The sequence below is a fragment of the Jaculus jaculus genome, chromosome 9, assembly GCF_020740685.1.
Source record: "Jaculus jaculus isolate mJacJac1 chromosome 9, mJacJac1.mat.Y.cur, whole genome shotgun sequence".
NCBI lineage: Eukaryota > Metazoa > Chordata > Mammalia > Rodentia > Dipodidae > Jaculus > Jaculus jaculus.
The window spans coordinates 83,448,175-83,464,959 of record NC_059110.1 but is presented as its reverse complement, the minus strand read 5'-3'; the positions used below and the strand labels follow the sequence as shown (position 1 = coordinate 83,464,959).

The 16,785-nt window shown below is 47.4% G+C and overlaps 1 protein-coding gene across 6 annotated transcripts in view; it reads left to right on the top strand.

Annotated features, from left to right (window-relative positions):
* Positions 1 to 16,785, top strand: part of Rph3al (rabphilin 3A like (without C2 domains)) — a 192,495-nt gene that overhangs the window by 46,986 nt on the left and 128,724 nt on the right. The window contains exon 2 of one of the 6 annotated variants that reach the window (XM_045158492.1): positions 2,852 to 3,021. The exons of 2 other annotated variants lie outside the window; for them this stretch is intronic. The gene's annotated coding sequence lies outside the window, so the exon portion shown is untranslated. Of the gene's footprint in view, positions 1 to 2,851; positions 3,022 to 3,902; positions 3,927 to 3,983; positions 4,209 to 16,785 lie in introns of those variants that run through there. 3 more of the 6 variants (XM_045158493.1, XM_045158491.1, XM_045158496.1) reach the window with 3 other exon arrangements.

Sequence of the window (16,785 nt, the reverse complement as noted above, 5' to 3'; positions counted from 1 at the left end):
TCTATTTCTCTATTTATGTCTTGTATTGCCTTCTTTATTTCATTAAATTGGTGTCCTGCCTCTTCTTTGATTCCTTTGATTTCCTCTTTGATTTCTTCTTTGATTGTTTTCATGTGTTCTTTGACCTCTTTGAACATATTTATAATTATTCTTTTGAACTCTTTCTCAGGCATTTCCTCTAACTCTTTCTCACTGGAGGACATTTCTGATGCATTAATACTTTTAGGTGGATTTATATCGTCTTGCTTTTTAGTGTTTCTTGTGTTATAATGTATATATTTTTGCATCTTGGATTAAGTTAATGCTTGGATTTTCTAGCTAGCTGTGTATTCTTAGCTGTATCAATTGATTTGGTGTAAAATATTTTCAGGGTAGGACCTTAAGGTGTTAGGTGTGGCTCTTAAGACTCTCAGAGTATCTACAAAGATGTTCTTAGGGGTTGAGTTTCCCTGCTATAGGAGTATTCAAGCAGGCTGAGTGGAATAATATACTGGTAGATTCTAAAATTTAGCTAAACACTGTACCCATTCCATCAAAAACAGCCCCGAGTATGTATGCAAGAGTAGTTATTATAATGGCCAGATCCTCTATCAACAAAGAGGTTAAGATTTCTGGTCTGTTGAGGGATCCAAGTCAGCTTGTGACCAGGTGAGACCCTTCCCTGGTGCAATCCCAGTTACCTTGGGTGATTGTGGTCTCAGTCAAGTTGCTGCCTGGGTCGTCGGGCTGCTGTTCTGATTTCTGGAGCTGGGCACTTGCTTTTCCTACGGGGCAAACTGAGCCGCTGCCGCCGCCTCTGCAGCTGTTGTAGGTGCCACCGCCGGAGCCCCCACCACTGCTGAAGCTGCCGTTGTCGTGTCCACCGCTGCTGCTCACCCCGAAGCCGCTGCTCTCCTGGGTCCGCTGCTGCTGGGGCCACTGGTACCGGTGCTGGAGCCGCTGAAGTTGCTGCCAAATTCTGCTCCTGCTTGGGTCCCGCCGTCAGCCCAAGTTGGCGCGGCCGGGTCCCGGGCCGCTGCTGTGTTCGCTGGAGCTGGGTTCAGGCGGCAGGGGAGGGGAGGGAGCCGCGGCTGTTCTGGTTGTATCGTGTGCTTTTACCTCGCGGTCTGCTCCTCCCTCCGTTGCTCGCTGCCACTCTCCCCTCACGTTTCCCGAGTTGCGGAGAGCGCGGTGTGAGGGGAAAATCCCGCACCTGGCTTGTCCTGCGGCTCGAGCCGAGAGTCCGGCGGTTTTCTGCCGCTCCGCAGTTGCGGCGGGTAGCTGAGCCGCCCCGGAGCCGCTGTTCCCGGCTGTGCAGGCTCTGGATGCTCTATAACTCTTCCACTTCTCCGCTGCCGCCTCAACTTCCTATACACCTCACTTTTTAGTAAAAGTGTGTATTTTGCTGAGTTTTTTTTGGTCTTTCCCCCCCCAGGCTGTTTTGGCGTGGTACCTACGCCGCCATCTTAACCGGAAGTCAGGATTTTTTTTTTTTAAGTCTCCTTTTTGTATTATTCACTTGTTGCTGTGACAGATATCAAAGAAAACCAACCTAAAGGGAGGAACTAGTTATTTTGGCTCACTGTTTCAGAGGTCACTTAGCCATGCATTTGGATGGACAGTCAGGGCAGAGGGATCATGTGGCAGAGGCTGTTCTTCACTTCTTGGTAGACAGGAAATGGAGAGGAAAGGGAGACAGGAAAGGACTTGGGCAAGATACAACCCCCAGGACACACTCCCCTCTGAACTACTTCCTCCAGTAAGATTGTACTTCCAACTTTTGGCTACTTCCCAGTAAGGCCATTGTATTGTAAGTCCACCAAGGGATTAATCCAGGTATGTCCAATCTGCAGCTCTTAGCCCACAGAGCGACATGTTTGTAGATGACAACCTTATGTCACAGTGTGAAAAGGTTAGACCCTTCTGCTAGGCCAGAGCCCTCATGATCTTGTTGTTTGTTAGACTGTTTTTTGTTTCCTTGAGACAGAGTATTATATAGCATGAGTGGGCCTAGAACTCACTGTTTTGCCACATGCGCCACCATGGCCATTTGGTTTTTCATTTGGTTTTTCGAGGTAGGGTCTCACTCTAGCCCAGGCTGACCTGGAATTCACTCAGTATTCTCAGGGTGGCCTCGAACTCATGGCGATCTTCCTACCTCTGCCTCCCAAGAGCTGGGATTAAAAGGCGTGTGCCACCATGCCCAGTGGCATTTCTTTTTTTATTTTATTTTATTCATTTGAGAGTGACAAACAGAGAGAAAAAGAGGCAGAGAGAGAGAGAGAATGGGTGCACCAGGGCCTCCAGCCACTGCAAGCGAACTCCAGACACATGCGCCCCTTTGTGCATGTGGCTAATGTGGGTCCTAGGGAATTGAGCCTCGAACTGGGGTCCTCAGGCTTCACAGGCAAGTGCTTAACTGCTAAGCCATCTCTCCAGCCCCTGGTGGCATTTCTTAATCCACTGAAGTGGATAAGACCAACCACTTTTTTCCCCCTTCTGTAGTAAGGACAGAACCCAGAGCCCCTGCATGTTCAGTCAAGGTCTCTATCAATTGAGCCACATTCCAGCCCACACATGGCCATTTTTCAGTGCAGTCTTGACACCTGAGAGGCAGAGTTGCTCTGGTTGGGTTGGAAAGCCCTTTCCGTCTTCTTCCTCGGCATCTCTGAACAAGAGGTATTGGGTTAAGGAACCTCTGGGTGATTATGCCCATCCACCTCTCTCCCTAACGCCTGTTTTTATCCTCATGGGGATAAGGTTGCCAGCCCTATGTTTTTCTTATCACCAAAACATTTTCTTCCTTCACTAACATGTTTGTACCGCGAAAAGGTCAGCCAGGAGATCCTTGTCATCTTCCCTCTCTCCGCAGGCAGATGTCAGGATATGAGCACTCCCCAGCCAAGCGAGGCCGCCTCATCTCCTTTGGGAGCCCATTCCACTTAGCAGTTTACTGTCTTCCTGAGGAGCCACAGCCAGATGGGCTCCACCCCTGGCAGAAGAAACTCTGGGAAGCTTACATCGTGGGTACTACCACTCTAGGTAATTGATATTTTAGAAAAATGCCCAGAATATATACTGACTACTCAGAAAAGGTTCGCTTTTTAAAGAAAAGTTCTTAAGTGCCTGGCATGGTGGCACATGCTTGTAATCTCAGCACTTGAGAGGCCGAGGCAGGAGGATTGTGAGTTCAAGGCCTGACTGGACTACATAGTGAGACTCTGTCTCAAAACCACACAAACTTGAAGTTTCTAAGAGTTCAAATTGAAAATTAATCCCCAAAGGATATAAGGGTTGGGTGTGGTGATAGATGCCTTTAAACCTAGCACTTGGTAGGCAGAGGGAGGATTGCTGTGAGTTTGAGGCCAGCCTGGGACTTGAGAAAAACGCTACCTTGTAAAAACCCAAAAGCCAGCCAACCAACCAAACAACAAAAACCAAGCTCGATGTGGTGGCGCACGCCTTTAATTCCAGCACTAGGGAGGCAGAGTAGAAGGATTGCCATGAGTTCAAGGCCACCCTGAGAATACATAGTGAATTCCAGGTCAGCCTGGGCTAGAGTGAGACCCTACCTTGGGGGTGGGGGGAGGTGGGGAAAATAACAACAACATGATGCAGACACTCGCCAAAGGGCCTCCTCCACGTGTAAGAAATGCCTTGTGTCTGCTTAGCCTCAGAAGACTGTCTCAGTCAATGGGGACTTGGTCACCGTGGAGGCAGGTTGTCCTTACCTGGTTTCCCTGAACCTAGGAGAATCCAGGCCTGGGTTTGGCTCCAGCTGGGCCTTCCTGGCTCAGCTGCTTATTGACTTAAGTCGGAGTGGTTCAGATGTTGATGTGTGGCACCTGGGTCGCCCCTGACAACTGAGGAAGGGAGGGAGGGAGGTTCTCAGGCTGCTGCAGCTCAAGCGACCCGCCAGTGACCTGCCTGTGGGGCCCCTCTCCCTGGTAGGTGCTTCTGGCTCTCAGGACCCAGGAAGCTGCCTCTGTATGTCCTGGAGCCCAGCCCAGTGCCTGCAGGGGCCTTTCCAGAACTCAGCTCCCGAGAAGGGGTGCATGCAGTGCTGGGACAGCAGCTGGTTAATGGTTCACAGAAACTTGCTTTGCAGAGGGAGAGGCAGCCCTTGGAAGACAGCCAGCAGCCTCCCAGCGCCGCCTCAGACCTGCCACCTACAGTTCGCATCGGCTTTCTAAGTACCCCAGGGGGCTGGGATGGATTTGGGGTGCTGGGTGAGTTTTGTGGCGAATTGAGCAGCAGGTGGGTGAGGGCGCTGCAGAGAGAATGGGGCCATGCGACGGGCAAGTCGCTTCCCTCTGTGGGATGCATGCATGCTTGCTGCGGGCCGTGCAGGGTGCAGGACTGGAGGGGGCCAGGATGTGTGTTTGCAGCTCCTCACTTTTGGGGTCAACCAGCACAAGGCTAAAAAGTCCTCACAAGATGGGGCCAAAGGACACAAGGGCCACAAAGGAGACAAAAATAAATACCCAAGGAAAAGGCAGTATTTCTTGGGGTGTGTGAGGGTTTTAAACACAGTGCAGGTGAGCTTTCAAAGCCTCCGGCCATCACTTGTTTTCACTGGTGTTTTGTTTTATGCTGCTGCAGTTCCAACCCTGGGCCTTGTGTTTTCATATGTATTAGAACATGTGTTGTTTTTTCATTCGCCCAGCTGTCTTTTGTTAGTCAAATGATGTGGCTTTCTGTTTATGGTGGAGATAAAAAGTTTCCATTGAAGACAAATTTGAGTAAAGTTGCAAGTTGATTTAGAGGAATATACGGACTGAAGAATAGTAGGGAGCCTGAGATTTGGGGATATAAGGCTAAAAGAGTTCAAGGTTGAGCCAAGGAGAGCGCTTATGGGGAGGAAAGGCCAGGTAGGTGGAGATAGAATCCAGCCTGGACTTAAAGCTCCAGAGATGTGGGCATGGGGCCTGGCGTATGTAATCTGTTCTGGTTGTGATGGGTGAATCCAGCGGGGACTGGAGGAAGGGTCTGGACTTTATTGTAAAGGGTTTCTAGTGTCAGGGTGTGGACTCTGAATTGAATTCAGGAGGCAGTGGGAGCCATTGAAGGCTCTTGAGGAGAAGAGTGTTTCGTGGTTGTCCTTGAAGGGTCTCGTTTATTTATTTGTGATGGCTATCAGGACTTGGAGACAGGAGGACCAGTCTGATAAGTAAGTGCTATTAAGAGGTCAAACTAGAGCCATAGCCACACAGCTCATCTCCTGCTGACTCTGGTGTACAGCCCAGAGGTATTAGAGAGAGCTGGGTCTGAGGCAGATGAGGTAAGCCAGCCTCGGTCTGTCTGCTAGGGGCAGTGGATGCTGGCAGGCCACAGGTCCGAGGCCGTGGATGGAGGTCTGGGCCAGGGTGCTCTCTTGGATGGGATGGGAGGAGGAGAGAAGAAAGGCAAAATGACTGTCCTAGCGCCTCCTGGTCCAGCACAGAATGTTCTGAAATGCTTTGGGGGCAACGGGTGGGGACGGCTGAAGGAAGTTTTTCTCTGGCTGCAGCAGGAAGTGTGTAGTTTCCTGTCAGGCCTTGGCAGACAGCCTGGGCCCAAAGTTTTGTCCATTATTGGGCCTGGGGGCACCTAGGTCCTTATTTATTTATCTTCCATGTCTTCTAATCTAAGAAGTCCACCAGTTCAGACATTACCTTAGTTTAAGATCCTTTGAGGGCTTACTGTGTGCCTGATGCCATGGGGAGGCCTTACCAGTGCAGGTGGTAGCGTTGTTGACCCATCCCATTCCAAGCTCACGTCAGAGGGCTGGCGGGCGGCCTTCCTGGCCTGTATGTTGGGGAGTAGGTGCAGTGGGCAAGGGGAATTGTGTTCGCTGCCTCTCTCAGCAGCCTGACTGCAGGGGAAGCTTCAGAATCAGGGTGCACTCTCTGTTGTCACAGCTCCCTGTGTACCAGCTCTGCCCAGAGTTGGTGCCAGGAGCTGTGGCCTCAGGCTATTTCCTTCCTGCCCCACCAGCCTTAAGGTGTTCCTTTCCCTAATTGCTTTGCAATTTGGAGTCAGGCCACGAGGAGGCCTCTCCTTTTAGTGCTTCTGGGAAGTCAGAGGTCCCCAGGAAAGGCTGCCTTGCGGCCTGCCAGCTTCCTCCCTGCGAGAGTGCTTCTGGGGAGGGTGTCTGCCACTGAGCCACCAGGGTCCTGTTGTTCTTTGGGACAGCCTCAACAGTGCGCGCCATTGTCTGGTTCATTCTAGATTCTTTCTTCTGTGCTTAGTGCAACACATGCAGGGTTCACAACAAACACAGTAGAGAGGACCCTTCTCCCCATGGGCCTTGGGACTTGTGGACTAACAAGTAAAGAAGCCTTTCTGGGGCTGGAGAGATGGCTTAGCGGTTAAGCGCTTGCCTGTGAAGCCTAAGGACCCCGGTTCGAGGCTCGGTTCCCCAGGTCCCACGTTAGCCAGATGCACAAGGGGGCACACGCGTCTGGAGTTCGTTTGCAGAGGCTGGAAGCCCTGGCGCGCCCATTCTCTCTCTCTCCCTCTATCTGTCCTTCTCTCTGTGTCTATCGCTCTCAAATAAATAAATAAAAATTTTAAAAAAAGAAGCCTTTCTGCATGCACAGATTCAAATTATGATGCAGTGAGGAAGAAGAATTGGACGTTGATGGTGCTGACCTGGGCCGCGCCCCAGAGCGAGCCATGGGGGGCCTGAGAGGCCAGTAGACAAATAAATACACAGGAGCACGCCTCTTCCAGTGCGCGCCCGGACCTGTCACCCGCCAACACGAGAGCGCTCTGAAGCGGCGACAGTGACACATGTCAATGGCAGGACAAGATGTTTCCCACTGAGGAACGTGTGTGATGGGGCTTTGTTTGATTTTGTAAAGCAGAGAATCTCAAAGTTTCCTTTGTTTTGTTTGTATAATTTGACAGTCATCTGGTTATTATTTATTTATTTAGGAGAGAGAGAAAGCATGGGCACGCCAGGGCCTCCCTGCCACTGCAAATGAACTCCAGATGCATGTACCACTTTGGCTTTATGTGGGGACTGGGGAATTGAACCCAACCCAACAGACTTTTCAAGAAACATCTTTAGCCACTGAGCCAACTCCAGCCCTGTTTATTTATTTATTTTAAAGTTTTAGGGGGTTTTGTTTTGAGATAAGGTGTCACTCTAGCCCAGGCTGACCTGGAACTCACTCAGTAGTCCCAGGCTGGCCTCTCCCTCCCGAGTGCTGGGATTAAAGGTGTGCATTACCATGCCTGGCCCATTTGCTTTTTTTTTTTTTTTTTTTTTTGCTTGTGTGTGTATATGCATTTTGTGCACCAGGATCTGTTGCCACTGCAAACTGAATGACAGCTGCTTATACCACTTTTTACATCAGGCTTTACGTGGATACTTGGGATGTGAATCTGGGTTGTCAGGCTTTGCAGGCAAGCGCCTTAATTGCTGAGCCATCTCCTCACCACCAGCCCCCATTGTTTTTTTAGTGGCTCTGATATAACCCAGGCTGGCCTGGAACTGACTAGGTCACCCACGTAGGCCTTGTATTTGTGACCTGCTGCCGCCTCTCCAGTAGTGGTATTGCACCTGAATGCCTCACATCTGTCAACGATTTTTTTCCATTACATATGGTAGCACTTACTTATTTTTTTTTTTTGAACAGATTTAAGTTTACAAGGAAACATTGAGTGAAAAGTACAGAGAGTTCCTATATGTCCCATAACACCCCACCCCCAATTTTCCATTGCGAACATTTGACCTTGGGGTGCTCAGTGTTGGTGATGATTGATGAGCCAAGTATGGTTTGAACTTAAAGCCACAGTTTGCCTTGGTGCTCACGCTTGGTGATGTGTCTTCTCTGGGTTCCAACAGGTGTGCAAGCATGTGGTCTGCAGCATGGCAGAGAGTAACAGCTTCCAACCTTAAGCTCCCCTGTGTCCTCTGACTCCCCTTTCCTCCCTCCCTCTAAAGCTCACATCTTCTCATGGCCTGTTTGTTTTTCCAGAGTGCTGGAGAGTGGGATTATCCAGTATGTGGTTCTTTCTGTGTGATTTTTTTTTTTCACCTAATATTATAGATTTAGAGTTCCTCCATGCTTTTCTGTGGGCTCTGGGGATTGGATTCAGGTCATCATGCTTACAAGGCAAGCACTTTACTCCCTGAGCTATCTCCCAAGCTGCTTTTGTTGTTGTTGTTGTTTTAAACTGTTTTTATTTACTTATTTGCAAGCAATGAGAGATGGAGGGAAGAGAGACAGACAGAGAGAATGAGTGTGCCAGGACCTCCAGCCACTGCAAACGAACTTCAGATGCATGTGCCTCTTTGTGCATCTGGCTTTATGTGTGTGCTGGGGAATCGAACCTGGCTCATTAGGCTTTGCAGGCAAGCGCCTTAACCACTGAGCCATCTCTCCAGCCCTGGTCTGGCTTTGTGAGATAGGGTCTTACTGTAGCCTCTGGCCTGGAACTTCACGTAGTCCAGGCTGGCAGCACACTTGAAGGAATCCTTGTGCTTCTGCTTTCTGAATGCTGGGATTGCAGGTGTATGCCACCATGCCCAGCTGCTTGGTATCTTTTATTTTTATATTGACCTGACCTTAGGGGCCAATTCCTAATCTGAGGAAGGATAGCAGTCATAGCATGGAGGCTCTTCCTGTGCTTCTTTACACTTGTAAGGGCAGTAGAGGAACCGCCATTCACACGTAGCTGCATGGAGCCAGTACGACACGTTCAGTGATGCCTGCCACGGTGCTGGAAGTGCTCACTTTTTATTTTTCTGGTTTTTTTTTTTTAAATTTATTTATTTATTTGAGAGCGACAGACACAGAGAGAAAGACAGATAGAGGGAGAGAGAGAGAATGGGCACGCCAGGGCTTCCAGCCTCTGCAAACGAACTCCAGATGCGTGCGCCCCCTTGTGCATCTGGATAACGTGGGACCTGGGGAACCGAGCCTTGAACCGGGGTCCTTAGGCTTCACAGGCAAGCGCTTAACCGCTAAGCCATCTCTCCAGCCCTTTTTCTGGTTTTTTGAGGTAGAGTCTCACTGTAGCCCAGGCTGACCTGGAATTTACTATGTAGTCTCAGGTGGCCTCGAACTCAGGCGATCCTCCTACCTCTGCCTCTCAAGTGCTGGGATTAAAGGCGTGCGCCACCACGCCTGGCTGCACTCTACAGTATTCTTGAGTCAGGGTCTCTTGCTGAAACTAGAGCTTACTCATGCAGCTGGAGGATCGCCATGAGTTCAAGGCCACCCTGAGATGACAGAGTTAATTCCAGGTCAGCCTGGACTTGGTCTAGAGTGAGACCCTACCTTGATAAACCAAAAAAAAGAAAGAAAGAAAGAAATGAAATGAAATAAAGTCACATGAAACAAATTTGAATGACAATCATATTATACCTAAAATTTTTTAAAAATTTTTTATGAGAAAGAGAGACTTGGTATGCCAGGGCCTGTAGCCACTACAAACTCCAGAAGCATTCACATTCGTCACCTTGTGCGTCTGGCTTATGTGGGTCCTGGGGAGTAAAACCTGGGTCCTTAAGCTTTATGGACAAGCTCTTTAACTGCTAAGCCATCTCTCCAGCCCTAAATAATATTTTTAAAAAGCTATGGTAGTAACTTCATCTAGCCTCTTTTTAAAATTTTTCTTTTGGTTCATAAGTTTCAAAATATGTTTTATCACCAGAATTTCACAAGTAGGCATTTTATGTCAGTTCTGAGGCTCCTCTCTGCTGAACAACAGAAATTTATAGATTTTGTGAGTTAAACATTAAGCTTAATTGGGTTGTTACTTGGCATATGCCGGTGTGGGCCTGTCCAGTGAAGTTATGGGACTTCCGTGCTAGTACTGCATGCGGGATGTACTGACAAGCTTCCCAGGAAAGAGCTCATGCTAAAGCAAGCCTGACACACATAGGATGTGGTTCAGTAGCAAAGCCCTGGCCCTCACCAAGGAAATGAGCGTTCATGAAAAAAGGTGCCTGTGACTCAGAAATAGGCTGAACCTAGCTCCATAAACAGGGGACCAGATCTCAGAGAGTGGAAGTTAAGATGCTGGCAAAATGAAGACTAAAGAATAAAAGCCTAAAAAGCCAGAAAATATATATTGTCCTTGGACTTGAAGAAGCCATTTCAGTGCAGGTAACCCTCAGGGACATGATGGCGGCAATGGTTGGCTTGGTGAGGATTGAGGAGAGCAGAGGAGGGCAGAAGCGGCGGTGGCAGCTAGTGGACTCGATGGGGCAGCTGGCCCTGGATATTTTGGGCTCTTATGAAACACACTCTGGGAATATTAGAACTTATTTGGTTGAGGGCTGGAGAGATATCTCAGTGGTTAAAGGCATTTGTTTGCAAAGCTTGACAGCCCAGGTTCAAATCCCCAGTACCCTTGTAAAGGCAGATGCACAAAATAGGTCATGTGTCTGGAGTTCATTTGCAATGGCAAGAAGCCCTGGTGCACCCATACTCATTCTCTCTTTCTCTTTCCCTCTCTTCCTCCCCCCCCCGCTTACAAATGATTAATAAATATTTTAAATTAAAAAAAGAAAATATTTGATTGAAGTGACAAGAAGCCCAGTTTTCTTTTCTCTCCCTCCCCCCGCCCCATGCTGGGGATTGAACTCAGGGCTTGAACATGCTAGGCAAGTACTTTATTCCACCTAGGCCCTCAGCCTTGTATTTTTTCACTTTGTTATTTTTCAGTGTTGGGGTTAGAACCCAGGGTGTTGCACATGCTAGGCGAGCATTCTATCACTGAGCTGCATCCCCGGTCCTTTTAAATTTTCATTTATTTGTTTTAAATAAAGTCCCACTCTAACCCAGGCTGACCTTGAACTCAGAGCAATCTTCCTGCTTCAGTCTTTTGAGTGCCTCTGAAATTTTATTTTAAGGCAAGATGTCACTAACATGCTTGGGCTGGCCTTGAAGTCACTAAATGGCTCAGGTGGGCCATCTTGAATTTGTGTCCTCCATCTCCACCTTCCATGTGTTAGGTGTGATTACAGATACACCCCACCATACCCCGCATGAAGTCTTGTTTTCAAAACTGATTTGCATTTATGTTACGCTGGATTTGTTCTCCTGCCATAGGCTTTGTTTCTTCCATTGCTTCTGGGATATGTTTTTCTTTTGCACAACCTCCTCCTTAGGTACAATTTGCTCCTTTCCTTTCTTCTCTTAAAAATTGTTTCTTGGGCTGGAGAGATGGCGTAGCGGTTAAGCGCTTGCCTGTGAAGCCTAAGGACCCCAGTTCAAGACTCGGTTCTCCAGGTCCCACGTTAGCCAGATGCACAAGGGGGCGCACGCGTCTGGAGTTCGTTTGCAGAGGCTGGAAGCCCTGGCGCGCCCATTCTCCCTCTCCCCCTCTATCTGTCTTTCTCTCTGTGTCTGTCGCTCTCAAATAAATAAATAAATAAAAATTAAAAAAAAAAATTGTTTCTTTATTTGCATGTGTGTATTTGTGTGTGGGCATGTATGGGCATGCCAGTGTCTCCTCTGCCCATCTGGCTTTATGTAGATGGCTGGGGGATTGAACCCAGTCTGACAGGCTTTATAGGCATTTTGGGTTTTTGTTTTGCTTTGAGGCAGGGTCTCGCTTAGTGCATGCTGATGATCTGGAACTCAAGATTTAGCCCAGGCTGGCCTCACAGCAGTCCTCCTACCTCAGCCTCCAAAGTGCTGGGATTAAAGGTGTGAACCACCCCATCTGGCTCTCATAAATTCACTTTTTAAAATTACAAAGGAGGGTTAGAGAGAGGATTCAGTGGTTAATGGTGCTTGCTGGTAAATGTGCAATTGTTTCACAGTTTCACAGCAAATGCCTGCATGCCTAGTACTTACTTTCTTTTAAATACTTTTATTGTTTGCAAGCAAAGAGAGATAGAAGAGAGGCAGAGGGAGAGAGGGGGAGAGAGAATGAATGGGCACACCAGGGCCTCCAGCCACTGCAAACAAACTCCAGATGCCTGTACCACTGTGCATCTGGCTTTAGTGTGGGCCCTAGGGAATCAAACTCCGATTACTAGGCTTTGCAGGCAAGCACCATAACCATCTCTGTAGCCCACCACTCACCTTCTATGACTAACATTTTACTGCATGTCCTTTATTGCTCCAACCGTATCCTTTTCCTGTGATCCAGGCCAGCTTTAACTCTGCCTGATGGGCCAATGGACATGCTATAAATTCTCCAGTTCAGTGGTCATGAACCAGCCACAAGTGGTCATCACTGACTTGGCTGATGGAAGAGAGAGAGTCATGGATGATCGTGATCACCATTCAGTCAAAGCCAGCTAACAGCCAGGCCTGTTGTGCTCAGGAGGCTGGGGCAGGAGGGTCATTCATGAATTTGAAGCCAGCCTTGACTACATAGTGAGAGCTTGTCCCAAAACAAGCAAGCAAGCAAACCAAAACAAATAGCTAAAACAAGTTACAAAGTTTTTAATATCCAGACTCCTGAAGTAGATTGGAAATATGTTGTTTAAGGTTCCATTGAGGTCCGGCAGTATAGCTCAGATTCTGTACTGGACATGTGAGAGGCCCTGCCTGGGTTCCCAGAAACCCGCCAAAATATCACCTAATACTGAATTCATTATATCTTAAAATATTGAAATAATTTTTTTTGCATGTGTGTGTGATGGGCATGAATGTGTATGTGTGGGAGCATATGTGTGCAGGTGCGCCTTTGTGCTGCGTGCATTGTGGGGGCCAGAGTTTGATGTCATGTGTTTTCTTTATTGGCTCTCTACCTTATTTATTGGCACAGGGTCTGTCCCTCGAACTAGAATTTGCTCATTTGGTTATCCAAGTAGCCAGCTTTCCCCAAGGACTCCCTGCCTCTGCCCTCCACGCTTTGGGATAACAGGCGGACCACCACATGCTACTGCCATTTACATGTTTGTTAGGAATCCAAATTCAGGTCCTCACGTGCGCACAGCGGGCGCTTTACCCACTAGACCATCGCCCCTGATCCTGCTTGTGTTGTGTGTGTGTGTGTATGTGTGTGTCAGACCGTCTCTATACTGGCCTCAAATTCATGATCCTCCTGACCCAAAGTGCTGGGATTACAAGTGTGTGCCAACATACTTGACTAAAAATGCATACCTTCAAACAGTGAGTCATATAAATTTCCCAACAAAAATGAGGCCATATTTGAGTCTTCACAAGTCTAGGTTCCAGGTTTGTGGGCCCCTCCTTGGCTTCACAAGTAAGCAAAGCTTGCCCCTTCCTCAGCAAACTTGTTTCCTCCCGCCCAGATTCCACAGGGGAGGAGGGAGCTCTTAACCCATCCCTTTCCCTACTCTGGTCTGAGAAGTTGATGCAGGGGAGTGAACCCCCTCACCCCCCCCCCCGCCCCCCGGCCCCCTGCCCCCTGCAGGCCCATTCTTCAGGCACAGATGATCTGTTGCTATTGGTGATTCCAAATGGGATAGATACATCTTTAATTCATGATTGTGCTTTTCAACTCTGAAACTTTTTTAGGATATATATAATTTTTTTTTTTTTTTTTTTTGAGATTGGTTCTTACTACAATAGCCCAGGATTTACATAATCCTCCTGCCCCAGCCTCCTGACTTCTGGAGTTATAGCTATGATGCCCAGTTTATGATTTTTAGCTGCTTTTTCATTTTGAGTCAGGATCTCATATAGCCCCACATTGTCCCTGACCTCTGTGTGGCTGTTGATGAGATTGGGTTTCTGATCCTCTCGCCTCCATTCCCCAGGTACCTCTGAGCTGGGCTTGTGCAGGGCTAGGGCTCAAACCCTGGCTTTGTGTGTGCTAGGCGCGCACTCTCCCAGCTGAGCGGCTTGCGGAAAAGTGATGGCAGTGCTTACGGCCTGGATTCATCTTCCCCTGTTCACGGAACACCGTGGCTCCTCATTTTTCCTCTGTCCTTCATGATCTTCTCCTTGTGGAAGAGGACTAGTCAGGCACCTTGGAGAACGCTCCCCACCTTCAGTTTGTCTGATATTCTCTTGTGATCTGGTTGAGCTTACATATTTTCAACAAGAGTCCCACACAAGTGACACTGTGCCCCTCAGTACATCGAGGCTCGGTTCCCCAGGTCCCACATTAGCCAGATGCACAAGGGGGCGCACGCGTCTGGAGTTCGTTTGCAGAGGCTGGAAGCCCTGGCGCACCCATTCTCTCTCTCTTCCTCTATCTGTCTTTCTCTCTGTGTCTGTTGCTCTCAAATAAATAAATAAATTCTAAGAACCATGTGTGTTCAGCACCAAGTTCTTAGTCTCCATCACTTGGGGAAGGTGGAACCTGCCAGCTTCATCCCCTATGAAGTCACTGCTTTCCCGTTGTTAGCATTATCTGAGATACTTTGAGATGCACAGATGTCCTGCTTCTCCCATCTTTGCCTTCTCTTTTTTTAAAATTTATTTATTTATTTGAGAGCAACAGACACAGAGAGAAAGACAGATAGAGGGAGAGAGAGAGAATGGGCGCGCCAGGGCTTCCAGCCTCTGCAAACGAACTCCAGACGCGTGCGCCCCCTTGTGCATCTGGCTAACGTGGGACCTGGGGAACCGAGCCTCGAACCGGGGTCCTTAGGCTTCACAGGCAAGCGCTTAACTGCTAAGCCATCTCTCCAGCCCGCATTTTTGCCTTCTGATTCCAGCATCCATCACAGATCTTGCTGCTAACCATTACTATTGTGGGATTTTATATTATTTATTTATTTTAATATTTTTAAACATTTATTTATTTATTTGATGGGATGGAGGGATGGTTTAGCAGTTAAGGCATTTGCCTGCAAAGCCAAAGGACCCAAGTTTGGTTCTCCAGACCCACGTTAGCCAGATGCACAAGGGGGTGCACACATCTGGAGTTCATTTGCAATGGCTGGAGGCCTTGGTGTGCCCATTCTCTCCCTCTCTCTCCCTCTTTCTCTGTCAAGTAAGTTAATAAATAAAAATAAAATATTTAAAATTTATTTATTTATTTGAGAGAGAGAGAGAGGCAGATAAAGAGAATAGGCACACCAGGGCCTCCAGCCACTGCAAACAAATTCCAGACACATGTGCCACCTTGTGCATCTGGTTTACATGGGTCCTGGGGAATTGAACCTGGTTCCTTTGGCTTTGCAGGCAAGCACCTTAATGGCTAAGCCAGTTCTCCAGCCCAATTTATTTTTAAATATATTTATTTATTTTCAAACAAAGAGAAAGAGAGTGTGTGTATGAGTACACTGGAGCCTCTTGTTACTGCAAACTCCAGACAGATGTACTAGTTTTTGCAACTGACTTTACAGAGCTACTGGGGAATCAAACCTGTGCCATTAGGCTTTGCAAGCATGCGCCTTTAACTGCTGAGCCATCTCCCCAGCTCACTATCGTGGTATTTTTTTTTTTTTTGAAGAGAGAGGATAACAAGGGATGACTGGAGAAATCACTGACAGAGAAATGGGATTTTTAAAAAAATTTTTATTTATTTATTTGAGAGCTACAGACACAGAGAGAAAGACCAGATAGAGGGAGAGAGAGAGAATGGGCGTGCCAGGGCTTCCAGCCTCTGCAAATGAACTCCAGATGCATGCGCCCCCTTGTGCATCTGGCTAACGTGGGACCTGGGGAACCGAGCCTCAAACCGGGATCCTTAGGCTTCATAGGCAAGCGCTTAACCACCAAGCCATCTCTCCAGCCCCTATTGTGGTATTTTAATGATGATTTTTTTCTACGTACTTCATTCCTTCTGCATTTGATAGTTGGGACTTTTCTATTAAACTAGTCTCCTCTCCTATTTATTTTACATATTATCAAGACTATTTATTTGTTTTATTTGACAAATTATAATCCAATACTTTTGTGATATATTCTTTTAAAATATTTATTTATTTATTTGTGGGGGGGGGGAGAGAAAGAGAGAGAGAGAGAGAGAGAGAGAGAGAGAGAGAGAGAGATAAAGGGCACACCAGAGCCTCCTGCCACTGCAAACATAAACTCCAGATATATGCAGTACTTTGTCCATGTGGCTTCATGTGGGTACTGGGGAATCGAACCCCGGGCCATCCAGCTTTGTCAGTGAGAGGTTTTAGCCACTGAGCCATCTCTCCAGTCCTGTGATGTGTTTTAGTTGTTCATATCATTCCAATTCTTGTTTTCTCTCCCTCTAAAAAACAAAATTAAAAAAACCAAGCCTCTGTCTAAACATTAGCCTATAAAGAGTCCTTCCAAACATCCAGAGTCACCCATCTGCTTGACTTGATGTCTAATTTACATGACCCTTTCACTCAGATTCTAATTCTTAGCATTTGACCATACTTTCCTCCCCTCCCTCCTTCTCTCCTTCTCTTTCCACTCTCCCTTCTTCCTCCCCAGTATTTTCATACATGCAGCATCTGTGTCTTTGTTTAAGTCAGGGTTAATTTTCAGTTAATCTGTCCCCAGGCTATTGAGAGTTGACATTTAAAATATGTAAGTAATGAGCTCCTTGTGCCCTAGAGACTGCCTGGTGACCCTGTTTGGTTGCTGGATTCATTCTTCCTTGTACCATGTTTGGTTTTATAACAGCTTTGTTGAGATGCTGCTCACATATTGTTCACCCTCACATAAAGTGTACAATCCAGTGCTTTTTAGTGTATTTATAGATACATGTAGCATCAGCATAGATAGAGTGGTAGTATTCTCATGAGCACCAAAAAGAGCCCTTGATCCTCTGCCCACCCCTGACAGACCTTGGGCAGTACTCATCTACTTCTGTTCCTACCAGGTCGTCTACCCTGGACATTTCATGTAAATAGAAGCATGTAATATGTGACTGGCTACTTGTAACATATTTTCTTTTTAAATTTTTTTATTATTTTTATTTATTTATTGAAGAGCATCAGACAGAGAGAGA